This window comes from Macaca fascicularis, chromosome 4 (genome assembly GCF_037993035.2).
Source record: "Macaca fascicularis isolate 582-1 chromosome 4, T2T-MFA8v1.1".
Classification (NCBI taxonomy): Eukaryota; Metazoa; Chordata; class Mammalia; order Primates; family Cercopithecidae; genus Macaca; species Macaca fascicularis.
This window is the reverse complement of record NC_088378.1, coordinates 104,251,595-104,278,971: the sequence shown is the minus strand read 5'-3', so window position 1 is coordinate 104,278,971 and position 27,377 is coordinate 104,251,595. Positions and strand designations below refer to the sequence as shown.

Below are 27,377 nucleotides of genomic sequence, written 5' to 3'. Positions count from 1 at the left end.
ATGCTCGGACCCTCCACAGGGCTGAGGGTAGGAGCGGGGCTGGGAGCACGGAACCGGACGCGGGTCTGGGCAGAGCTTAGGGTTAGAGAGTTGCCCTCCTAGCTCTGCTCATAGCTATCTCTGTGGGTGGGGCCGCCCTTAGGTCTCGATCCCCTCTTCTACCCTCCGGTGTGACCACGTCCTCCCTCTCCGGTCCGGATTCTTGGTCTCCCAGACAGAGCCCTACCTGCCTGCCCCACCTGACAGCTTTTGTACAAGGCTCTTGTCTCTGCCTCTTGAAAAAGAGTATGGTGGTCTTTTTCGGTGGATTTGAGTTTTACGGAATAAATTAATTGGAGAAAGGTCTTTATTAGTAGTAGTATTGTTTTTTAGTCTGGTTATTAGCCAGAATGAAGAGGAATTTCATTACATGAATCTCTTGGAGGACAGTGGGTTTATATTTCTGAAGATTTTAGTAATTAGGTTTTCTCTGACCAGCTAGTTTGGGAGAATGTGTGGACACTGATTTGTGTACCTCATAAATGTTGAAGGTTCATTTTAAAGATCTAGAGACAGAAAAGACCTAATTTTAGTTTGTTCAGTTGGAGGGCTTCTGCCTCAGCCTTTGAAATAGATATACTATTTTTAGCTGCTATATTTTGTGTTTGGAGATCTGATTTATGTTTAATGTCTTGCAGGTAATCTCATCGGAAACATTTCTAATTTTTTTTTAAAAGAAATGTCTTGTGTAGTTAATAAAAGATTGCGTCTATTTTTAATTGGTTTATTTCGTTATTGGGCGAGAAATAGGGTAGTTCTCCAAAGCAGGAGACAGTCTCTTTGGGGAATGTCCTTTAAGATTTCTGTGTTATTTGACTTAGACTCTTCCTGAAGCTTTACTGTTCTTTCTCAATACTATATAAATGAGTCACATTTCAGTAGACTGGTAATATTTGACTAGACTGAGCCACACAGCATCAGCAGGTTTCTTCACTGTCATAACACGTACTGAATTACTGGAAGAATCAAGTGGGAATACTGTAACTCGATTATTTTTATGAAGCACTTTTCAATATAGTAACTTGATTGAGTCAAAATTATATTTATCCTGTGTAACCTTTTCAGGTGATGAGTTTTTACATAGTGCATGCCTGGTTCTTGTAATATTTGTTTTCCTAGTAACTTGATTGTGTGTGGCTATTTGGGAGTTCTGTACTGTATTGAGGCTCAGTCGCTTGCTCTTCATGGACTGCACTAGTAAAACACTGAAAAATGGTCTTTTAAAAGGCCAAGAAGAAGAAAGAAGCTGAAGTTAAAAAGTACACATTTTGTCATTTTGAGTAATAACATGATTAAGTAGAGATGCTGGTAAATATTAAATCTGTTCATTAAAAATTGAATAGTAACAGTTTCAGAATTAACCTTCCTTCATCTACAGACATCGTTAAAAATAATTTAATTTTTGTTCAAATTTCTGTTTCCAGAAAAGTACTTTATAAAATCAGATTTTCACTAATGCTTTCTAAAATAATACAGATTTTTAAAAGCCGTTATTAACCATGTTAACTTTTTTTTTTTTCATTTACTCTTTTGGAGTGGGGAGAAGAGAATCATGTACTTCTTAAATTAGGATGAAAAGTTTTACTTCTTTGGACCTGAAGAATAGGAAGTATTCATTTTGCTCAATGTTTGTATTGCCACGGTATATACTGAATGAATGTCTTTTGTATTTTGGTTTTGTCTGGCCTTTTGTTGGTTTACTTGTTTTGAGAAGTGAGGGATGTGGGAGAGAAGAGAATGGTATCAAGAGTACAAGGGTGCAGCTTGAAGGGCATGCACTCCACAGTATAATTTACAAGGATTTTTTGTTGTTGTTGTTGCTACTAAATCTAGAAGAATATTAAAATGATCTTGTAAATTATTTCAATGTGTTATCTTGATCTTTCAGGCAAAAAATCACAGGTAAGGCCACTTGTTGGCTTAATTAGACTTGATTTCATAGTTGTAACTGAAAATTTTGACATGGTAGAGCGATAGATGTAAATATGTTTTCGCAGTTTTTGAGTATTTGGTAAGGTTGAAGTACATTATGGAGGCTTTTTTAGTAGAATTCTTGGCTTGTTACATGATTTTGGATCTATATGCTAGGATGACATAATAAATGTAGTACTTTTAAAAGATATGTTAAGGATCTTACTCTACAGCTCGGTTACTAAGAAGTTTCATTCTGTGTATGTATTGATGTTTTCTTCACTGTCTAGTAAATTGCATCAAACTTTTCATGTACTGTATTTCAAAGTTATTTCCCAGTTAACTTAATTTTCTTTCTTTTAAAGAAGCTTCTTCCACTGATCTTTGGGAATATGTACCGAAACTAAAGCTTAGGATTTGAGGTCCCTGTATTATCTTGCCTTATAATAGTTGGTAGAGGTATGTCAATTGGGTTTTGACATTTTCTTACTGAATCACCAGCTTGTGTTTCCTGGATTGACAGTATTTAAGAAGCAAGGAAGGAGAAAAGGATGGTATAGGCACCAGTTTCCTGCTCTTGATGCTGCTCTTACCAAATCTGTTGAACAACTGGGGAATTTAAGAACAGGCAGATGGAACTACTCCTCTTCTCTCCTAGCTGCATTCATGACTCAGTGGGAGTTTAAAGCAGCTCTTGTTGGTTATTAGTTGGTGACACTTTAGGGAGCGGTGAGGACTGAGAACGCCTTGCCAGCTTCAAGGTTAGTTTTCAGTATTTAAAGTGTTGTCTACAGGTAATCCTAGCTTTGATTTTTTTTTTTTTTTTCCCACTTCTGTATTCTTTCACAGGCTCAGAACAGGGCATCTTGTGCTGGACATCAGGAGTGGCCTGAGCTAGTGGGTAGGGCTCCTAGAAAACATCACTGGGCTTGGCAGGCACCACACTGACATACCCCATGCTTGTTAATGTATATTTCTGAGATTTTAAAAATGCAGAAATGCATTCAAGATCAGCCTGGCCAACATGGTGAAACCCTGTCTCCACTAAAAATATGAAAAATGTTAGCTGGGTGCGGCGGCAGGCGCCTGTAATCCCTACTTGGGAGACTGAGGCAGGAGAATTGCTTGAACCTGGGAGGCGGAGGTTGCAGTGAGTAGAGATCGCACTGCTGCACTCCAGCTTGGTTGACAGAGTAAGACTCCATCCCGGGGAAAAAAAAAAAAGCATACAGATAAAATTCACATTGAGACGTTTCTTCCCACTGTCCGCTCTCCCTAGCCCCTGGCAGACACCATTGCATGTTCTATTTCTATAGGTTTGCCTGTTCTGGATATTTCATGTAATACAACATATGGACTTTTGTTTCTGACTTTCACTTAATATGTTTTCAAAGTTCATTCATTTTGTAATGTGTCGGTACCTCATTCCTTTTATGGCTGAATAATATTCCATTGTATGGACAGACCACAGTTTATCCGTCTATTGATGCATCTTTTACTAGGTTTGATTTTGAGCATATTTAAATTGGTATGAAAGTGAGTCTCTTGCCCATTCAATTTTGGGTAGTCAGAAACATAAGGTTTTTTAACTCTGGAGATTGTTTTGTTTAGCTTGTATGATACTGAGAGGGTAAGCTCCTTGCTCACATCAAACACTCGTTTCTTCATTCCGCAGATCTTGACTTGAAGACACACTGTTAGATACTGTATTAGGTAAGAGAGCTAAAAAAATTTGTAAGACCTAAAGGAGTTTGTTTAGTGTGGGTTTTGTTTTTGCAAGTAAATAATTCTAAAATAATGTGCTAAGTACTTGTAATAATGGTTGTAAGAAATAACTACCTCTAAACTTATTTTAGGCTGTTGTTCCCCTTGCACCTTGACTTTTGCCCACTGGTGGTCTTTACAGTTGCTAGAATGCTGTTTCAAGACCTTCGCACGTGCTGTTCTTCTGCCTGGGAAGCTTTCTAACGAGTTTTTGCCTGCTCAGCTTTTGCTCATCTTTCAATTCCTGCTTAAATGTCTTTTCAAGGGAAATAATTCTCCTTGATCCTCTGAGATTAGATTAGGTTTCCATTTATAGATAAAAGACAACACCCTGAATCTTTTATTGCACTTATCACAATTATAATTAAACATTATTTAGGTGATTATGGGGTATACTATATCCCGGTTGGATTATAGCTGCAAGAGAGAACAGATCTTGTTTATCTTGGTTAGGGTAGTATCCCCAGTTTTCATTACATGTGGTAGGTAAATGTAACTTAGCAAATATTTTTTGAATGAATGAATGTGTGAATGAATGAGCACAGAGCCCCAGGCAGGCAGCAGGGTATGTGAAAAGGAGTGCACCTGTGAAAGGGAGTGGCATGTGGAGTGACCCTGTTGGGACAGTCACAGAAGGAGTCTTCATTTGAGCTATGTTCTGAAGGTGGAGTGGGATTTCATTAGATAGAGAAGGAATTAAAGGACACAGCTGCACACACAAATGTACCAGTGTGAAAGAGCAGAAGAAGTTTCCATATGGCCCTTACTAGATAAGCTTTCTTTAAGCATGAGCAGTTTTGGTAGTCTCAGGTCAGAGGAAGAACTGGGATAGTGAGGATTGCAGGCAAATCCTGAGTTAGGAGATGTTGTACAGTGGTCCAAGAAGAGGATAAGAGAACCTGAATTCACACAATGTCAATGTATAAGTCAGGGTATAGAGCAGGAAACAGATCCACTGTAGCTATTTTCAGGAATCAGGTACTTACCAAGTCCTTGGAAAGGCTGGAGGAGGGGAAGTCAGGGAGCCACTACTGAACTGCTTTCAAGGCCACGCATACCGCCACTGCTACGGCTGCCCCACTGTCATAGCTGCTTCTCACCCATGAAACTGGCATGCTGACTGGGGAATAAGGCCGATGGTGCCGCAACCACTTAGTGTCTGTAGATGTTTTTTGTTAGTTGCTCTTCCTGTAGGAATGTGGCCTCTGTCCCACTTGTGCTTTCCATGTGCAAATAATTGGCACAACCTAATTATGTCGAATACCTTGCTTTCAAGGGAGTCTTTTAGCTTTATAACCTTTTCAAAAAATATAAACATGTAGAGCCCATTTGATTGCAAGAGCTAATGGAAAAGTTCATGTTTTTCATTAAGTCTTCGATATTTTAGAGTTGTTACATTTTAAAGTGTAGTAATTTTTACTAAAAAGTAAAGTTCACCTTGGGGACTGGTGTTTATTATGCTGTTGATGCTTATAGGACAAATTTATATAAGTAAAAGTCTGATTATAATTCACTTAAAGAAATTTGCCAATCTAAAAGTTTCCTCAAAATGTGAAGCTTCAGTCTGATGGGTCTGTTCTTGTAGTTCTGCTGATCTTGAGGTTTTTCCTGATTGTGCAGAGCCGTGGTATCAGAGCTGGGATGGAAACCATTGGTCTCTGACTCATCAGTTTAAAACTTGGGCAGCATGTTGTCTCCCCTCCTTTTGTTCTTCACAGTTCTTCTTTGTCTTTTTTTTGTTTGTTTAACATAACACTTTCAGTACTTGACTTCGTTAGTTAAGGAGACTTGCATCTCCTAAATTGTTGTTGTACTATATATATGTATATATATCTTTCTCCATCTTTATTAACCTATAACGGACTTGAATCCATGCTCTCTTTAAGGCAGAGTGGAATATTTGAAATTATGTACTTTATAAACTCAAGGCTTTGGCATTTTTTTTTTTTTGGTACAGGTTCTCACTCTGTTGCTGGGCTGGAGTGCAGAGGTGCGATGTAGGCTCACTGCAACCTCTGCCTGCCTCGTTCAAGCAATCCTCCCACCTCAGCCTCTCAAGTAGCTGGGACTACAGATGTGTGCCACCACACTTAGTTAATTTTTGTATTTTTTGTAGAAACTATGTTTCATCATGTTGCCCAGGCTAGTTTTGAACTCCTGGGTTCAAGTGATCTGCCCACCTCAGTCTCCCAAAGTGCTGCAATTACAGGTGTGAGCCACCACACCCAGCCCCTTTTGCTTATTTCAAATTCTTCTGCTAATAGTCTTTCCAAGGATTAGAATCAAGCCATTTTAGTTCAGTTGCTCAATTTTCTCAATGCAAGAAGATCAAAGAAACTTGGAGGCCATTTTGTAATTATTATCAGAAGAGTTGACTGCCTTACATTCTTACCACTGTAACAGAGTTAATTTTACAGACATTTAGTTTTGTTGATAAATCAATATTTTCTGGGCACTAAAAAGATTAAGTACTACGTTAGATACTACTGTGTGTGTTAAAAAAGTTTTGGATGCCAGCTGCAGTGGTTCACGCCTGTAATTTCAGCACTTCGGGAGACTGAGGCGGGTGGATCATCTGAGGCCAGGAGTTTGAGACCAGCATGGCCAACATGGCAAAACCCTGTCTCTACTAAAAATTCTGAAATCAGCCAGGTGCGGTGGCGGGCGCCTGTAGTCCCATCTGCTCGGGAGGCTGAGGCAGGAGAATTGCTTGAACCCTGGAGGCGGAGGTTGCAGTGAGCCGAGATTGCGCCACTGCACTCCAGCCTTTGTCAAAAAAGACAAAAACGAAAAGTTTTGTGTTATAGTTGTCTACAAGCTAATTAGAGATCTCAGTAGACATGAAACAATTACCAGTTCTAATCTATGTTTACATTGGTAGATTGATTAGAAGTTAGAGATAGGATAGCTCCATTGTGACCTGGAGAATGTTAAAAAAAAAAAAAAAAAAAGCAAATAATAACGTTACATATATGCTCACAAATTACAGTTTTTTTTATTTTTTATTTTTACAAGAGACGATATACTTCACACTTTACATATGTTAACTCATTTAATCCTCAAAACAACCTTTGAGGTAGGTAATATTATCCAGGAACACAGAACTTAAAGTAGTGGAGCCAGGAATTTTTTCATTAAAAAAATTTTGGGAGGCTGGGAGCAGTGGCTTACATCTGTAATCCCAGCATGTTGGGAGGCCGAGGTGGGTGGATCAGTTGAGGTCAGGAGTTTGAGACCAGCCTGCCCAACTTGGTGAAACCCCATGTCTATTAAAAATACAAAAATTAGTTGGGCGTGGTGGTGCACGCCTATAATCCCAGCTACTGGGGAAGCTGAGACAGGAGAATCACTTGAAACCGGGATGCGGAGCTTACAGTGAACTGAGATCATGCCATTGCACTACAGCCTAGGCAACAGAAAAAAAAGCTTGGATTGGGGTGACTGGCACTTTTTTAGGAGCTGGGGATTAGCAGGGAATAGTTAGATAAGGTTCATGCTCAGAAGGATCTATTAGTCATTGGTGTGGAGAAAAGAGTTAACAAAGCAGGCCTCACAGCGTTTGGCTAACATCTGAGGGGGATCTTGGGGATGATCCCACCACCATAAGTGATAAGAGTCTGTCATTGTACCTAAGTTGTTTGTATAATGAATGTGGTTTATGTTGAATATCTGCTTTTCTTCTGGGATTCTGGAATTGGCATATGTGGCAGGCAGGGGTACCTACATGACTAGTCTCCCTAATAATCTTTGGCCCTGAGTCTCTGATGAGCTTCCCTGGTTGGCATTATTTTACATGTGTTGTCACAGCTCACTGCTGGGAGAATTAAGCGTGCTTATTGCAACTCCACTGAACGGGAGCACCTGGATGCTTGCTTATAATTTCCCCTGGACTTTTTGTGCCTTTCTGCTATGCTGATTGTGCTTAGTATCTTTTTGCTATATTAAATCATAAAGATGAGTACAACGGTATATTGAATCTTTTGAATCTTCTTAGCAAATGACAGGACCTGAGGTTGGTCTTGGGGACCTCGAAGCATAATTGGTAATATATATTTTCTTCCAGTATATTATACAGCACATGTTGGAGCCTCAGTATATTTCTGCTGGCTCTAGAACCTAGCCTGCTAATAAGCGTACAGTCTGGAGGAGCAAGGATGAGCATTAGAGGCTTTTATAACCTGGGAAAATTGTGATTTTATTGAGATGAGATAGGGATGGGAATCTGAACTGTGGAGTCAGTATTTCAGCCCAGGAGATGTAGCCTGTGCTGTTAACTATGTTTGATGGTAATGCTAGATAAAACACCTGTTTTTGTTGTAGAAATTTTGTGAAGTAAGAGATTGTTGTTGGGAAGACTGTCTCCTTCAGCTAACTTAAGGTTTTTCTCAGATTATTGCCAAATATGTTCAAATGTGGGCAATATCTTCATTTTAGTTTTCCTCCTTGCATTTAAATGCAGAACCACCATAACTTCAAAATACCAATTTAAACAAATTGGGATTTTTATCTCATCACTAAACTTTATTTTATTTATTTATTTTTTCCTTTTTATAGAGACAGGGTCTCATGCTGTTGCCTAGGCTGGGGTGCAGTGGCGTGATCATAGCCCACTGTGGCCTCTAACTCCTGGGCTCAAGTGATCCGCCTGCCACAGCCTGCCGAGTAGCTGGGACTACAGGCTTGTCACCATGTCTGGCTAATTAAAAAACTTTTTTTTTTGTAGATTGTGGTGGGGAAGGGGCCTTGCTATGTTGTTTGGGCTTTTAAACTCGTGACCTCAAGCAGTCCTCCCACCTAGGCCTCCCAAAGTGCTAGGATTAGAGGTGTGAGCCACTGTACCTTGCCTAAACTTTATTTTAGAAACTTACTGAGTCCACAGATAAGTGCTTTAGTGTTTTTGTTTCTTTGTTTTTTGTTTTGTCTTCCATATATATATATGCATATATATATATTTTTCTTTTTTTTCCTGTTTTTGCAGCTATATCCTTAGGTCAGATACTGGTCATATACCTGGGCTTTTTAAACCATAGAAACAGCATGATAGAATTGAAAGAACGCTAGCTTGATTGAGCAAAGCTAGGTTTCAGTCCAAGCTTTGCCTCTGCCTTGCTTAGTGACCGATTGTCCTTGTTCTCTTTAATCCTTATTGCAAAGATTTATTTCAACCTTATATGATCTGTGTTCTTTCTTGAATCCCAAACCTTGTCACTTCTATGTTGGTATTTACTGGCATAGTATTTTTACTGACATAGTATTTTTTACTGACATGAAAATTGTATTATTGAGAGTTTATTTTTTGGGTCCTATTGAGATTTGTATTGTCATCAAACTTATAGTTTTTATTTAAAGCTTTTCACTGATGATTTAGGTCTTGCTGAGCAAATTTACCTGGTATTAGCTTTAATTATCCCAAGCTATATCGCACAACTCATAGGACTCTTCCCCACAGATTGAGGAGTCCTTTTGTCCTTTTGTTTAAAACTTTTTCACTGTAATGCTTTCTTACTATTAATGTCAGTATTTTCTACCTCAGATGTTAGGTACAATTGTGTTTAACTTGGAGTGGCATTTAGTTACAGTATCATATAGAAGTGATTTTTAAAATTTTTTCACATAAAACAGAGCTTAAAGTGCTCTTGGAAACATTTTAATTTTATGTTCACATATATTTTGAGTGATAAATGTGAGGACCTTGAGGGTCCAAAGGAAAGAGAATTAAAAGTAATTCTAATAATCTTCCATTCTCTGTGGCCTCTATACCCTAGCAATTTTTGGTCTCCATTTCACCAGAGATCCAAGTGATTGATGGTAGACCTTCAGATGTCTGTCATTGATCTTTTATAAAGAGTGCCTTTCATTGAGCAGTGATGAGCTCAAGCCTAAACTTAAGAAAATAAGGGGAATTCTGGAAAATAATATTTGGGATAGATTTATCTTCCATTGTAGGAAAATTCATAAAAATTATGGTTTAGTCTAGGTGTTATTTAGTTCATGCATTTCTACTCTTGGAAGTTGCTTTTGGTGTAGGGTGATGATGGTGCACAGTGACAAAAAAATTAACAGAAGATTGTTTGAGTGAAATGATCATCACCAGTATATTCATTTCCTATTGCTGCTATTAAAAAATCCCACAAACTGAATGACTTAAAACAAAACAAATTTTATCATTTTAGCAGGTTTGGAGGTCACAGTTCAAAAAGAGTGTGATTGAGCTAAAGGCAAGGTGTTAGCAGGCTTGCATTCCTTCTGGAGGTTCTAGGGGAGAATCTGTTTTCTTTTCCAGCTTGGAGAGGCCACCTGCATTCCTTGGCTCATGGCTCCTTTCTCCATCTTTGAAACTAGCAGTGTGTCATCCTTGATTCTGCTCCTCCTTGCCCCCCACTTTCACTGTTACATCTTCTCTGGCACTTTTATGACCCCTGTGATTACATTGAGTTTATCTGGGTAATCCAGGACAAAACTGCCATCTCAGAGTCCTTAAGTTATTCACAGAGATTCCAAGGATAGAAGAGGACATCTTTGGGGGCCATTATTCTGCCTACCAAAGTGGATTTGTGATAAAAATTGTATACAGAATCTAGATTTTTTGTTTGGTTTTTTGTTTTCTTGAGGCAGAATCTTACTCTGTCACCCAAGCTGGAGTGCACTGGCACGATCTCTGCTCACTGCATCCTCCGCCTCCCAGGTTCAAGCGATTGTCCTGTCTCAGCCTCTGGAGTAGCTTACAGGTATGTGCCACCACATCTGGCTAATTTTTGTATTTTTGGTAGAGACAGGGTTTTGCTATGTTGGCCAGGCTGGTCTCGAACCCCTGAGCTCGAGTGATTCACCTGCCTTGGCCTCCCAAAGTGCTGGGATTACAGGCTTGAGCCACCGTGCCTGGCCAGAATCTAGATTTTTATAAGTGATACTGAGTTGGATGTATTTAAGATGGTATAGGTTGATGAAGTACTACTTAAATTAGCCTTTCTCACAGGACCTATTTAAAAATACATGCATGCAAGAGTCATTTAACGATCTCTTTGCAATGTTATCATTTATGTAGGAAATCCTAAGAAACTTACAGAAAAGGGATTAGAATGAATAATTGAGTTTATTAAGTTTACAGAAATAAAGTGACTATAGAAAAAGTAACTCATATACTAGCAACAAGTAATTGGAAGTTGAAATAAAAATTACGATTTACAATAGCATAACAGTATGAAAACTGTGGGATAAATTTAACAAAATATGTGCAAGACCTGTATACCGAGAATTACAGAAGATTGCTGAGAGAAATTAATGAATACTGTACCTAAAGAAGTGGAGAGAGATATCAGAGATATCATGCTCATGGATTAGAAGACTCAATATTTTTAAGATGTAATTTCCCTCCAAATTAATCTCTGGATTCAATATTATTCCAGTCAGAATCTCAGAAGCCTTTTTTTGTTGCAGCTGACAAGCTGATTCTAAAATTTTTAATGAAATGCAAGGGACCTTCCAAAATCAAAGCATTGAAGAAGAAAAAGAATGTTTGAAGTCTTACACAACCTGACTTTAACAGTTGTTAAAAAGCTACAGTTATCAAAACAATGTGGTATTGGTGTAAGGGCAGACATAGATCTGTGGAACATAATACATGGTCCAGAAATAGACTCACATATTATGGTCAGTTTTAACAGAAGTGCCAAGGTAGCTCAATGGAGAGAAAGGATAATTTTTTCAACAACAACATAATGTATAATACCTTGAAGCTTACCTCATGCCATTCACAAAAACTAATTTGAGATGGATCATAAAACTAAATGTAAGAGCTAAAACTATAAAACTGCTAGAAGAAAATATGGGGGAAAATCTCTGGGACCTTGAATTAAGCAAAGGATTCTTGGATGGGACACAAAATTATATTCCATAAAGTTAAAATTGAGAAAATGAACTTCATCAAAATTAAAAACTTTTGCTTTTCAAGAGACGCTTAAAAGTCATAGACTGGCTGGGAAAAATATTGTATCTGGTAAGGACCTTTATTCAGAATATCTAAAGAAATAATGCAACTTAATAATAAGACAAAGTTAAAACAAGCACTTGAATGTTCACAGCAGCTTTATTCGTAATAGCCAAACACTGGAAACAATTCAAATGTCTATCAGTTGATGAATGAATAAAGAAAATAGTACATTTGTACAGTGGAATAATATTTTGCAATACAAAGCGATGAACTAGTGGATGAGTCATAAAAACATTCTGTTTAGCAAAAGAATCCATACACAAAAGACTATATAGTACAGATTACAAATACATGGTTTTCTTGTTTTTTTTTTTGTTTATTTGTTTGTTGTTGAGATGGAGTCTCACTGTGTCTCCCAGGCTGGAGTGCAGTGGTGTGATCTCGGCTCACTGCAGCCTCCACCTCTCGGGTTCAAGTGATTTTCCTACCTCAGCCTCTCGAGTAGCTGGGATTACAGGCACGCGCCACCACACCCAGCTAATTTTTGTATTTTTAGTAGAAACAGGGTTTCACCGTGTTGGCCAGGCTCGTCTCGAACTCCTAACCTCAGGTGATCCACCCGCCTTGGCCTCCCACAGTACTGGGATTACGGGCGTCAGCCACTGCACCCAGCCATAATTACATGGAGTTCTATTAAATAAAGGGATAAAACTTATAGGTACAGAAAATAGGTCAGTGGTTGCTAAGGATTGGGATGAGGGAGTTTATTTAAACAAAATACAGTGCATAGGCTAGGAATGGTGGCTCACACCTCTAAGCCCAGCACTTTGGGAGGCCAAGGCAGTTGGATCACTTGAGCCCAGAAATTCGAGGCCAGCCTTGGCAAAATGGCGAAACTCTGTCTCTACAAAAAAGTAAAAAAAAAAAAAAAAAAAAAAAAAAAAAAAAAGCTGGGTGTGGTAGCACGTGCCTGTGGTGCCAGCTACTTGGGAGGCTAAGGTAGGAGGATCTCCTGAAGAGGTCAAGGCTACAGTGAGCCTGATTGTGCCACTGCACTCCAACCTGGGCAACAGAGTAAGACCCTGTCTCAAAAACAAAAACAAACAAACAAAAGAAAAGACAAATACGTTGTTTACTTCTTTTGCTGATGTTAACAGTTACTGTAGATTATGTAGCAGTTTCTCAATTCTTTTATTTGAATTTTTGTAACATATATACTCCTAAAGTTTTTTTCGTTTTCCTTGAAAATAAATTTAATGGTCTGAGTAAAGACTTTGCAGAAGTGATACACTTCTTGATACTGGTTTAAAGAATGAAAAATCTTTGGTGCCTTTTTTTGTGTGTGTTTTTTTTGTGTGTGTGCCAAGTCAATTAGAATACTAATGAGTGCTTTGAAAACATTATGGAAAACAGTGGTTTAATGTTTTTTCTTGAGGACTTGTGTTATTCATACACAGCTCTAAAGTTGCTTATGGAATCTTTAGAACATCAGGTTTTTTGGTGCCCCTAGGTGCAGGATTTTCTATTAGGTGCTAATAGGGCTGCAGGGATAACCAGTAGGGGTTCCTTTTTCATGACTAAGAGCAGCAAGCTCTCTAAGAAGCAAGTGTGGCGTATTTAGGTAGTATGTTAATGCAAGGTTTAGAGAAAATTTAAAATACAAATGAAATGGTTAGCTTTTGACAGGAGAAAAAAGATCAGGAAGACTATGGAACAATTTGTAAGAGAGTAAGATGGGTCTGAAATGTGAGGGGACAATTAGTTGATGAAGTCATTTGCTGAGAATAAGGATAGTGGGACATCATAGGGGATTTAAGGTTATTCTTTGCACAGAATTTTTTTTTTTTTTTTTTTTTTGAGATGGAATCTTCCTCTTCACCCAGGCTTGAGTGTAATGGTGCTATCTTGGCTCACTGCAACCTCTGCCTCCTGGGTTCAAGCGATTCTCTTGCCTCAGCCTCCCAGGTAGCTGGGATTATAGGCGCCCACCACCACACCCAGCTAACTTTTGTATTTTTAGTAGAGACGGGGTTTTGCCGTATCGGCCAGGCTGCTCTCGAACTCCTGACCTCAAGTGATCCACCTGCCTTGGCCTCCCCAAGTGCTGGGGATTACAGGCGTGAGCCAACATGCCCGGCCTTCTGCACAGAATATTGGCTAATAGTCAGTGTTTTAAAATACTTTAAAAATTTGTAAACAATAATCCCTCTCCACTGATTGGTTTTCTAACTTTTGTGGTTGCATATACTGCTGCTACAAAGCTTTGTGTGCACACTTTTTTCTTCAGAATAAAATCTAAGGTCTATGTTAAAGAGTATACCAGATTAAAACCTGTTTGATCTATATTGCCAGAAGTGTTGGGACCAGTTTACTTTCCCACCACTACTATCTAAAGAATGGCTAGGCGAGTGCTGTGGCTCATGCCTGTAATCCTAGCACTTTGGGAGGCCGAGGCGGGTGGATCACTTGAGGTCATGAGTACATAACCAGCCTGGCCAACATAGTGAAACCCTGTCTCTACTAAAAATACAAAAATTAGTCAGGCCTGGTGACACACGCCTATAATCCCAGCTACTCGGGAGGCTGAGGCAGGAGAATCACTTGTACCTGGGAGGCAGAGGTTGCAGAGACTGGAGATCGTGCCACTGCACTCCAGCCTGGTGACAGAGTGAGACTCCATCTCAAAAAAAGAGTTGCTGACTTATTGTACCCAGCCTGTTACTGGGCATTTGTATTTTTAAAAGGCTTCCTTAATACAGTTGGTGAAAATGTTATACTATTTTGCATTTTCTTGATACTCTTACAATTGAACTTTTTTTTTTTTTTTTTTTTTGAGACGGAATCTCACTCTCTCACCCAGGCTGGAGTGCAGTGGCACAATCTCATCTTACTGCAGCCTCCGCTTCCTGGGGTCAAGCAGTTCTCTGCCTTAGCCTCCCGAGAAGCTGGGATTACAGGGGCCCGCCACCATGCCTGGATAATTTTTTTGTATTTTTAGTAGATGGGGTTTCACCATCTTGATCAGGCTGGTCTTGAACTCCTGACCTGGTGATTCACCCGCCTTGGCCTCCCAAAGTGTTGGGATTACAGGCGTGAGCCACTGCGAATATTGAACATTTTTATTGTGCTCATTGGTCATTTCTATTCTGTTAGGATTTGCCCCTATATTTTGGGAGGGTGGGATTGGCACCCTTTTCACATTTCTCTCTTGACCAGTCATTGGGCCAAGAGAACACAAAATTCCAGACAACATTCATTCTTCTGGGTATCCTGGTAGGCTGTACCATTCATCTCTATATTGCACCCATAAGACCGTGAATAAGTGGGTTGAGCATTTTGGAAAGATATTTTCAGTTTCTGATCTATATATATTTTTTAGTAATTATGGAATTGTTGAAAGTTTAGACATAGAAGAGACCTGTATGGTATCTATTCGAGTCTCCTATACTAGAGAGATAAAAGAGGCTAAATGACTTGTTCAAAGCAATGGAACGGTGAGAGAACATGGGAGTGAACCCAAGTCTTCTGGAAATCTGTCTGTTACTTTGTCAGGTCACATATTAATGTGTTATCCTTGACCTTCACAAAAGACAGCACCCAGCTTTTTAATCTTTTCATTCTCTTTAAATTCAGTCCGTGTGCACAGTGAGAAGGGAGGTAAATTGTGGGTTTTTATGCTTAATCAAACTGTTATCTATGTAATGGCAGTATATTAAGAAGATAATTAGTTATCAGACTGAGCAAGGATTATCTATTATTTAACCAGTTTATTCAAACATAAATTTGGCAGTAATGTAAACATGTTTTCAAAATTTGGGATGATATTTGTTGTCATCTACAATGTTAACTAGGAACAAATGGTTATCTCTTGATATAAATCTGTAAATAGCGTGGAAAATAAGAGGTATTTGTAAATATTTTTGTGTTTGAGAGATTGTACAGATAGATGGAAAGCACTAGAGCATTGGTGAAGGGGTGAACAAAATAAAGAGGGCTTTACTGTACTTAATCAGATTTTTGAATATTTAAGCTGATTTTTTTTTTTGTTTGTTTTTGAGACGAAGTCTCGCTGTGTTGCCCAGGCTGGAGTGCAGTGGCCAGATCTCGGCTCACTGCGAGCTCCGCCTCCTGGGTTTATGCCCTTCTCCTGCCTCAGCCTCCCGAGTGGCTGGGACTACAGGCACCCGCCACCTCGCCCGGCTAGTTTTTTGTATTTTTTAGTAGAGACGGGGTTTCACCGTGTTAGCCAGGATGGTCTCGATCTCCTGACCTCGTGATCTGCCCGTCTCAGCCTCCCAAAGTGCTGGGATTACAGGCTTGAGCCACCGCGCCCGGCCGCTGATTTTTTTTAAGGATTCTTAGTCACCTGGGTAAAGAAAGAAATTTTAGATTTGACAAGGGGTAAACTTTAAGACCATCAGGTGAAACAAGGATTATGGATTCTTAAAAATTAGACTTCATTTCTCCTTTTATTTTATAACATACTAATGACCACCAAATCCTTAAATGATCACCAAAGTTCAACTTCTTTGCCAAAGTCAGCTAACACTTAAAATTTTCAGGGGAATGAATGCTGCATGTGTAGATTTTATTAGTTCCTTAAAGAACTTTCTAAGTTTTTCAATGTCCTTATAGTATTTTGAACTTGTTTACATTTTTATTCCTTCTACCCAAGTTTACATGGTAAAGTAAAAACACAGTAGTTATATGGTAATATTTCCTCTGTAGTATTCTTCCTCCAGTTGTCTGTGGGTTGGTAGTCACTGCTCTTCTCTTATCTTTGAGAGGCAGGCTAGTTTGATAGGGAAAACATGGGCTGTGAAAGCTCACTGCTCTGTTTTGAAGGCTCAGCTCTCCCACTGCTGGCTCTCATTTCTTTCTTTCCTTTCACTCCCTCCTTCCTTCTTCGTGGTAGGAGTGTGGTATTTAAACTTTATGAGCCCCAGTGTCATTACATGTAGAATGGTAATACCTGTGTCACAGGGTTGTGAGGATTAACTGAGCTCGTGAAGTAATGTCTGGCACAAAGTAAGGGTTTGATACATGAGTAGGTGTTTGGTAATTATGCCAGGTCTTAGTTTTTTTTGAGCACTCATTCATTTTATGACTTTGCAGGAAGCATTTGTGAATTATATTTTGTTTGGTAAAAAATGTAATTGAACAGATTCTGAGACTAGGCCAGTGCAAAAATACTTGATGGAAGCCTCAGGAAAATAAAGTAGTTAATACTTGTTTTTTTTTTTTTTTTTTTTTTTTTAACTTTTTATCTGCTGGTTCACTAGAGTAGACATTAGTGAGGGATGCACAGCAGAAGCCCTACCCTGTCCTGTCCTGAGGAGCCTTTACTTTAAGGAGGCAGGCCATAAACACAGAGTGTATTCTGAAAAGGGTAGCACAAGCATTAGATGTTAAATAAATTCAGAGAAAATAAAAATCACCAAGAATGGGGGTTGGGGAAGGTTTTTAATAAAGGAGGTAGTTCTTGAGGAAGAGTGGAATCAAACTTAAAGGAGAATGGCAAAGTTATTTCATGTAGGAACAACCAGGTAAACAGGTTTGTGCATATACTTAGTGGACGTGCTTTGTACGTACCTTTCTGAAGGCAGGTGTAAGTACTGGGCAGAAATGTCCGGGAGAAAATAGACGAAGGGACAATTGTTGATTTGGGAGTTATCTGCATAGAAGTGTTTCCTAAAGTCCAATTACTCGAGTCAACACTTTTAACCAGAGGGTCAATGATGAAGACTCTGTAGAGAGGCGATGGGATGAAGTAGAATTGTCCCATTCTTTGTGAAGGAAGACTGCAAGGAAAACCAGAACAGAGAAGCCTTGGGAGAAGATTTTTTTTTTGTTGTTTTTTTTTGACACAGAGCCTTACTTTGTCACCCAGGCTGGAGGTGGCATCACAATGGCTCACTGCAGCCTCAAACGCCTGGACTCAAATGATCTTCTTACCTCAGCCTCCTAGGTATCTCGGACTACAGATGTACGCCACCATGCCCAGCTCATTTAAGACATTCTTTTTGTAGAGACAGAGTCTTACTTGCTCTGTTGCCCAGGCTGGTCTCGAACTCTCAGCCTCAAGTGATCCTCCTGCCGTGGCCTCCCAAAGTGTTAGGATTATAGGCTGAGCCGTTGCACCCTGCCAGGGTTTTAAGTAGGGGATATGGTTAGGAAAATTAAATGCAATACAGAGGATCAAAGGAACTAGAAAAGGCCATTTGATTTTTGTATTTTTTGGTAGACATTAAAACTATTTTCTAAGCTCTTATGAAAATTTCTGTTGTAAAGCTAAACCCAAATTGCTTCAGAGTCTTGTTTTTTACCTGCTATGCAGTGCAGTAAGATTTAAGAAAGTGAATCTTTAGTATTCTAATGCTCTTCTTAGGCAGTCCTTTGCCATTTTAAATGCCTTTGCCACGTCTCATTGCTTGTTTTGTTTTCTGTGTTTAGTTTACTTTTGAAACAAATGCTTAATTTCTCTTGGAATTCTGACAGCTTATGTGGTCTGTGAGGAAAATTGTTTGGAATTTGTTTTGTAGCGGAAGGAATGTTATTAATATAGGTGTAAATGGCCCGTGAAATAAGGCTTAATGGAACTTTTGTCAGAGTTACTTTGTTTTGTTTGAGGGATTATAGTTAACTCTTGAATAAACTGATATAGTTGACAAAAATTGGTTTCTGGGAGACTTGTCGGGGTATTTTTGAAAAAAATATGTTCTTTTTTTAGCACATTTGCTTTCTTATCTTACAGAAGTATAATTCTTTTTGTGTAAATGAATATAATAGTGTCTTTTGATTTAGTACAATTGGGCTTCTTAAATATTTGAATATGGTATATACCAAGTGGTGGTTTTATAACATATATCTGCCCTCTGCTGGTCAAAATGCATTATTGCTATGAATTTAATAACTAGTAATTTCTTTGACTGTAATAATACTCTGTAATTTCAAAAGTAGGCATAAAACTAAACTTGGGAAAAAATACCCTTTTCATTTGAAGAGAATACTCTCTTTGGGACAGTTCTGCACAATGAATTATTCTGCCCAAAATGCCAGTAGTGTCCTGATTGAGAAATATTGACCTAATATATTGATGATGATGATTTTTGCATTTTGGCTGTCTCTATGTGTTTTTTTAAGTTTCTCTGTAAGTTCTTGGTTTGTCCTGCTCAATGTGGAAGTCACTAGCCATAAGACTATTTAACTGAATTTAAACGTTCATTTTCTTAGTTCCACTAGCCATATTTCTAGGCTTAATAGCCACTGTGGCTAGGAGCTAATGTGTTGGATAATGCAGATTATAGAATGTTTCCAGCATCATGGAAAGTACAGTTGGATAGTGCTGTTTTAGTTTTTAAATTTTAAAAAGTGAGGATTATCATTTTAATGAAGTAATCATTTTCTTAAATTTGTGATGAATTTCTTTGCCATGCAGTCTTTTCACATAACAGCAGTTTCTCAAAAAACAATTCCAATTAACCAAGGGAAATATATTTTGTAGGATTTTAGGTTATTAAGATTTTGTTGTACCATGCAATTTGCTGTATACATATATTTATTGCTGAATGATTATAGTACATTTTTCTCAATGTGGGGCATTGAGTATTTCTAGTATTTTGCTCCTCTGTTTTGAAGAGTTGTTAGGTTAAAAATAATGGTCATTTTTTTTTGACACCATTTGGTTGAGATAATAGCTTCTTTACCCTTTTGGTGCATGTTTAGGATGGAAGGAAAGCTATAAATCAGAACATACGTAGAGAAACTATAATGTGTGAATCACAGTTGAATATATGTTGGATGATTAAAGATTAAAAAATACATAGACACTTGATCCAGTTTCTCCTAATGGTAACATCTTGTAACATTATAGATGAATGTCACAATCGATATACTGATGTTGATACAACCCACCAATCTTACTGTGACTTCTACAGTTTTGCTTGTACGGTAATGTGTGTGTGTGTGTGTGTGTGTGTGTGTGTATTTTTATACAATTTTATCACAGGTGAAGATACATATATCTGCCACCATAGTCAAGATATGGAACAGTTATATACCACAAGAATCTCTTGTGTTGCCCTGTTGAAACCACACACATTTTTCTCTGTCCCACCCCACCCATCCATTCCTAACCCATAGCATCCACGAATCTGTTTTTCACTTCCAAAATTTTGCCATTTCAAAAATGTTATATAAATAGAATCATGCAATATGCAACCTTCTAGGATTGGCCTTACTCAGTGTAATTCCTTCAAGACACATCCAAGTTGTTGCGTCTGTTAATAGTTCTTTTCTTTTTATTAAATAGAATTTTGTGATATGTTTGTACCATAGTTTGTTTAACCATTCACCTGTTGAAGGACCTCTGAACTCTTTGTAGTTGTTTAGTATTAAAAATAAAGCTGCTGTTACATTTTTGTATAGATTTTTGTGTGGATGTAAGTTTTTATTTCTCTGATAAGTGCCCAGTAGTGCAGTTTGGGTTGTATGGCGATTGCATGCTGAGATCCATAAAAAAAGTGCCAAACTTTTCCAAAGTGGTTGTACCATTTTATATATCTAATAATGATGTGAGCCATTTAGTTTCTCCATTTCTTTGCCAGCATTTGGTGGTGTGACTGTTTTTTATTTTAGTCATGTTAGATGTGTTGTAATAGTGATAGTGGTTTCCATTTGGATTCTCCTAGTGGTTTATGGTGTTGAACATCTTTTCATGTGCCAGTTTTCACTCTGTATATCTTCTTCAGTGAAATGTCTGTTCATGTTTCATTTTCTAAATGGATTTTGTTTTTTACTGCTGAGTTTTGAAAGTGCTTTATATATTCTAGATACTAGTCGTTTGTCAGATATGTGCAAATACTTTTTCCTACTTTGTAGCTTATCTTTACATCCTCTTCACATGGTCTTTCATAGAAGAAAAGTTAATTTTGAAGAGGTTCAATTTATTAATTTTTTTTATGTACTGTGTTTTTAGCCAGTCTAAGTACAATTTGCCTAACCCTAGATCCTGAAGATTTTCTATGTTGTTTCCTAAAAGTTTTACAGAGATATGTTTTATATTTAAGTCCATGATCAATTTTGAGTTGTATTTTATATATGATACAAGGAATGGATCAAAGTTATTATTATTATTATTTTTTGCATATGGATATATTTGATCCTTTGAGAACAATATTTTTTTTTTTTTTGAAACAGAGTCTTACTCTATCACCCAGGCTGGAGTGCAGTGGTGTGATCTTGGCTCACTGCATACCCTACCTCCCAATCTGGTTCAAGTGATTCTCATGTTGTGCCTCAGCCTCCTGAGTAGCTGGAATTACAGGCATGCGCCACCATGCCTGGCTAATTTTTGTATTTTTAGTAGAGATGGAGTTTCACCATGTTGGCCAGGCTGGTCTTGAACTCCCGACCTCAGGTGATCCACGTGCCTTGGCATCCCAAAGTGCTGGAATTACAGGTGTGAGCCACTGTGCCCGGCCTGAGAACCATTTCTTGAAAATATTAGTCTTTCTCCTTTTGCACCTTTGTAAAAAAGTAAATTGACCATATATGTCCAGGAGGGAGCACTTCTGAAATTTATTATGTTCCATTGACCTGTTTCTCTGCCTTTATGCCAGTATTGTACAGTCTTTATTACTGTAGCTTCTTAATAAGTCTGGAAGTAAGGTAGTGTAAGTCTTCCAACTTTGTTATTTTTTTCAAAACTGTTATGGCTATTCTAGGTTACTTGAATTTTCATATGAATTTTAGAATCGCTTTGTCAGTTTCTACAACTAATCTTAGATTTCAATGGGGAATACTTTGAGTCTGTAGATCCATTTGAGAGATAATTGACATCTTTATTAATAGAGTCTTCCAATCTGAACAAAATATATCTCTCCAATTATTTAGATCTTACTTAATTTTGCTTGGCAGTATTTTACAGTTTTCAGTGTATGGGCCTTGCTTATTTTTTGTTAGATTTTTCCATAAGATTTTACTTTTTAATGCTATTGTAAAAGATGTTTTTAAAATTTTAATTTCTGATTATTACCGGTATGTAGAAATACCATAGGTTGCTGCACACTTACATCTTGCAACTTAGTTAACCTCACTTATTTGTTTTCATCGCTTTTTTCGTGGATTCTATCAGATCTCCTACCTAGACAATTACCATCCTCGAATAAAGGCAATTTTTGCTTTTTTTCCAATGTGAATACCTTTTATTTCCTTTTTCTTATTTTATTGCACTGAGTAGAATCTAGTAAAATGGAAGTGGTGAAAGTGGACTTGCTTGTCTTGTTCCTGATACTAAGGGAGAAAAGGTTCAGACTTTATCTTGTATGTAAAAGTCTTACAGATACCTTTTATCAGGTTGAGAAAATTTCCTTTGTTGCTAGTTTGCTGAGAATTTTCATCAGAAATATATGTTGAATTTTATCAAATGCTTTTTTGCATCTTTCGAGATGATCATATAGTTTTTGAATTATTATTTTTTGTTTGTTTTTTGAGACAGAGTTTCGCTCGTGTTGCCCAGGCTGGAATGCAATGGTGTGATCTCGGCTCACTGCAACCTCCGCCTCCTGGGTTCAAGCGATTCTCCTGCCTCAGCCTCCTGAGTAGCTGTGATTACAGGCATGTACCACCGCGGCCCCCTAATTTTGTGTTTTTGGTAGAGATGAGATTTCTCCATCTTGGTCAGGCTGTTCTCGAACTCCCGACCTCAGGTGATCTGCTCGCCTTGGCCTCCCAAAGTGCTGGGATTACAGGCCTGAGCCACTGCACCCGGTCGTTTATTAAATTCTTTAATATATTAAACTGCATTGTTTTTCACACATTAAACTTTGCATTCCTGGGAGAAACTACACTTGGTCATGATGTATTACCCTTTTATATATGTATTTGAATTTGATTTGCTATAATTTTACATATTTTCATGAAGGGTATTAAACTGTAGGTTTCATTTCTTGTGATATCTTTGTCTGGTTTGGTATCAGAATAGTTTTAGGCTCACAAAATGAATTAGGTAGTATTCTCCTCCTCCCCATTCCCCTCTTCCCCACTATTTTTTTCCCCTCAATTTCTGGAGGAGTTTGTATAGAACTGATACTATTCCTTAATTGTTTGGTAGATTTCCCCAGTAAAGCTATCTGGGCCTTGAGTTTTTGTTTGTTTTTTGCTGAACAGATTCAGTTTATTTAATAGATACTAGGCCATTCAGGTTATCTTTTCCTTCTGGAGAGAGCTCATTTGTGTCTTTCAAGGAGTTGGTGCACTTATAGCATAAAGTTGTTTATAATATTCCCTTATGATATCTGTAGAATCTGTAGTAATGTTGCATCTCTGTTTGCTGATATTGGTAGTTTGTATTTTCTCTCTTTCCTCTTCAGCCTGGCTAGAGATTTACCGATTTTATTGGTTTTTCAAATAATCAGTTTTTATTTTCATTGACTTTTTTGTTGCCTTTTGGTTTTCTACTTCACTGATTTTTTTAATTTGTATGGGTACATATAATAGTAGGTGGATATATTTATGGGGTACATGGGATATTTTGATATGGGCATACAAAGTATAATAATCTCATCAGGGTAAATGAAGTTTCCATCACCTCAAACGTTTATCATTTCTTTATGTTACACACATTCCAATTTTACTATTAGTTATTTTAAAATGTGTGATAAATTATTGTTGACTGTAATCACCCTGTTGTGTTATCAAATACTAGATCTTATTCATTCTAACTGTATATTTGTACCCATTAACCATCTCAATTCTGTGGCCCTCTGCACCAACCTCTTCCCAGTTTCTAGTAATCATCATTCTACTCTCTATCTCCGTGAGTTCAGTTGTTTTAATTTTTAGCTCCCATAAGAGTGAGAATGTGAGAAGTTTGTCTTTCTGTGCCTGGCTTATTTCACTTAACATAACGTCCTCTAGTTCCATCCATGTTGTTGCAGATGACAGGACCTCATTCGTTTTTATTGCTGAATATAGTACTCCATTGTGTATATGTACCACGTTGTCTTTATGCATTCCCCTGTTGATGGACACTTACGTAGCTTCCAAATGTTGGCTATTGTGAATAGCACCACAATAAACATGGCCATGCAGGTATCTCTTCAGTATAATTATTTCCTTCCTTTTGGGTATATACCTAGCGGTGAGATTGCTGGATCATATGGTAGGTCTATTTTTAGTTTTTTTGAGGAATCTCCATACTGTTCTTCATAGTGGTTGCACTAATTTGCATTCCCACCAACAGTGTCCAAGGGTTCCCTCTTCTCCACATCCATGCTGGCATTTGTTATTTTCTGTCTTTTGCTTAAAAACCATTTTAACTGGAGTGAGATGATATCTTATTGTAGTTTTAATTTGCATTTCTCTGATAATCACTGATGTTGAGCACCTTTTCATATACCTGTTTGCCATCTGTATGATTTCTTTGGAGAAATGTCTGATTAGATCTTTTGCCCATTTTAAAATCAGGTTATTATATTTTTTCCTATGGAGTTGTTTGAGCTCATTATATATTCTGGTTATTAATCCCTTGTCAGATGGAGAGTTTGTAAATATCTTATCTCATTTTATGGGTTGTCTCTTTACTTTGTTGATTGTTTCCTTTTTTGTGCCAAAGCTTTATAACTTGATGTGATCCCATTTGTCCATTTTTGCTTTGGTTGCCTGTGTTCGTGGGGTACTGCTCAAGAAATTTTTGCCTGGGCAGAGTTTCCCCAATGTTTTCTTTTAGTAGTTTCATAGTTTGAGGTCTTAGATTTAAGCCTTTAATCTATTTTGACTTGAATTTTGTATATGGTAAGAGATACGGGTCTAGTTTTATTCTTCTGCATATGCATATCCAGTTTTCCCAGTACCATTTATTGGAGAGACTGCTCTTTACCCAATGTATGTTCTGGGCCTCTTTGTCAAAAATGAGCTCACTGTAGATGTATGGATTTATTTCTGGGTTTTCTATTTGATTCCATTTGTCCATGTGTCTATTTTCTTTCTTTCTTTTTTTTTTTTTTTGAGACGGAGTCTCGCTCTGTTGCCCAGGCTAAAGTGCAGTGGCGTGATCTTGGCTCACAGCAATCTCTGCCTCCTGGGTTCATGCCATTCTCCTGCCTCAGCCTCCTGAGTAGCTGGGACTACAGGCGCCCACTACTACACCTGGCTAATTTTTTGTATTTTTAGTCGAGACGGGGTTTCACCGTGTTAGCCAGGATGGTCTTGATCTCCTGACTTCATAATGCACCTGTATCTGCCTCCCAAGTGCTGAGACTACAGGCGTGAGCCACTGCGCCTAGCCTGTGTGTCTGTTGTTATGCCAGTACCATGCTGTTTTGGTTACTATAGCTCTGTACTATGATTTGTTTTTGTTTTGGTAGGCTGTTTTAGAAGATCTGTAGTATAATTTGAAGTCAGGTAATGTGATTCCTCCAGTTTTGTTCTTTTTGCTTTGGGTTGCCTGGGCTATTCTGGGTCTTTTGTGGTTTCATGTAAATTTTAGGATTTCTGTGAAGAATGCGTTTTTTTTTTGTTTTTTTTTTTTTTTTTTTAAAAGACAGAATCTTGGTCTGTCTCCAGGCTGGAGTGCAGTGGTGCAATATCCACTCACTGCAACCTCTGCCTCCCAGGTTCAAGCGATTCTCCTGCCTCAGTCTCCTGAGTAGCTAGGACTACAGGTGTGTGCCATTACAGCCAGCTAATTTTTGTATTTTTAGTAAAGGCGGGGTTTCACCATGTTGGCCAGGATGATCTCCATCTCTTGACCTCATGATCCACCCGCCTTGGCCTCCCAAAGTGCTGGAATTACAGGCATAAACCACCTTGCCTGGCCATCATTGTGTTTTAATAGGGATTGCATTGAATCTGTAGATTGCTTTGGGTAGTATGGACATTTTAACAATATCAATTCTGACAGGTGGAGAGGCCAGGTTGGCTAAAGCTTTTGCCTCCAGCTTTGGAAAATGACATTGGGGGAAGGATGGAGGGGTTGAGAAAATGAAAAACTGTGAGACCTGGAAGTTGATTTGAGACTCATACATTTAAAGCAAAATTGGTTAAAAATGTAAGGGGTTTCTTGGATATCACTCAAAGTATTGAAGATGACCCAGCTCTGGATACCCAGCTTCTCTTAACATTACTTACTAGAAGCTCATTTTAGACCCTGATTCTTTTTCCTACAGTCGTCATAGAAAGTCTTCTCTTGTTTATTCATGTTGTGTTACTTTTAGCGTTTTTAACAGATGTGGTTTGTTCTTACCCTAATCTAAATGAAGACAGGTGCCCAGGATACTACACCAACCCTCTTAAAGTTCAAATGGTCGTAATCCTTGGGAAAGTTATTTTGTGGTGGATATTCCATTTACATCTTGAATGGTACATCCAGTATCACCACAGCAAAGTCAGAAATCGAGGCTATAACTTGATCTACTGATGTATAAGGCATCTCAAGAAATTTGCATTAATGATACACTCCACTGGTAACAATAATTATCTTCATACTGTGTTGCAGCAATTCCTTCCTGGAACCCAGCAGATCAGATTATATCTTGATCTCCTTCTGGACATCCTGGCTCTGGAGCTGATCTGTTTTCTGATGTGTCTGCTCATTTACACAGTGAAAATCTGGAAATTTAATAAAGCTAAATCATATCCTGATGTACTTGAAGAGGGAAAAATCTATACATAACCCAGCAGTATTACCTTGGAAACTGGATTCAGAACTATTTGAAACCTAGAAGAAATTGTTGAAAAGCAAGGAGACATAGTAGTATATATGAAGTGACACAATGAAGTGTTGAGTGACTGTTGACTCTCACTTCCTTGGACCTAGCCTGTTAGCCAAGTAGAATGTGAGAGGCTCACAGTCTTGATAGCAATTGCAGAGGAATCCAGAGTAATCTCATGAGCTGCTATAGAGAATTGCAGCTTTTGCTGAATATCATTTTATAATTTTTGTTGGAAACCTGAATTTGGTTCTCACCTGTGTAACTGTATACTATATAGGGTTTGGGGGTAAAGGTACCTTGTAGACGCCTTGATAACTTGAGGATAATGTCTGTTGTTTACTTTTTTGAAATTATTTAACTGCTTGGTTTGTCTTAGGATCAAAGGTATAATTTAAACAAAACAACAAAAATCCAATGTTGAATCTTTCAATCCATGAACATGGAATATATTTCAGTTTTTGTGTGTGTCTTTTTCAGTTTCTTGCATCAATGTTTTATTCTATTCACTCTGGAGATCTTTCATTTCTTTAAGTTTATTTATCTCACTGTATTTGTAGCTATTGTAATGGAATTACCTTCTTGATTGCTTCTTCTCATTGTTTGCTCTTGACAAGTAGAAATGCTACTGATTTTTGTATATTGATTGTGTATCCTACAACCTTACTGAATTTGTTTATTCTAATAGTTTTTTTGGTAGAGTCTAATTTTTTCCAAATATAAGATCATATTACCTGCGGACAAGGATACTTTGACTTTTTCCTTTCCAAATTGGATGCCCTTTCTTTCTCTTGTCTGATTGCTCTAGCTAGACATTGTTTGACTGTTATGTTGAATAACAGTAGTGATAGTGGGCATCCTTGTCTTGTTCCAGGTCTTCGAGGAAAGGCTTTCAGTTTTTCCCTATTCAGTATGATACTAGCTGGGGGTGTGTCATATATGGCTTTTATTGTGTTGAGATATGTTCCTTCCATACTCCATTTTTTTGAGATTTCTATCATAAAGGGATGTTGAATTTTATC

At 38.0% G+C, this 27,377-nt stretch overlaps 1 protein-coding gene and 1 pseudogene across 6 annotated transcripts in view; both read left to right on the top strand.

Annotated features, from left to right (window-relative positions):
* Nucleotides 1-26,582, top strand: LOC135970370 (transmembrane protein 192-like; annotated as a pseudogene).
* Nucleotides 1-27,377, top strand: part of SMAP1 (small ArfGAP 1) — a 185,250-nt gene that overhangs the window by 604 nt on the left and 157,269 nt on the right. The window contains exon 2 of one of the 6 annotated variants that reach the window (XM_065543862.2): nt 22,143-22,261. The exons of the other annotated variants lie outside the window; for them this stretch is intronic. The gene's annotated coding sequence lies outside the window, so the exon portion shown is untranslated. The remainder of the gene's footprint in view (nt 1-22,142; nt 22,262-27,377) is intronic. 6 annotated transcript variants of the gene reach the window in all.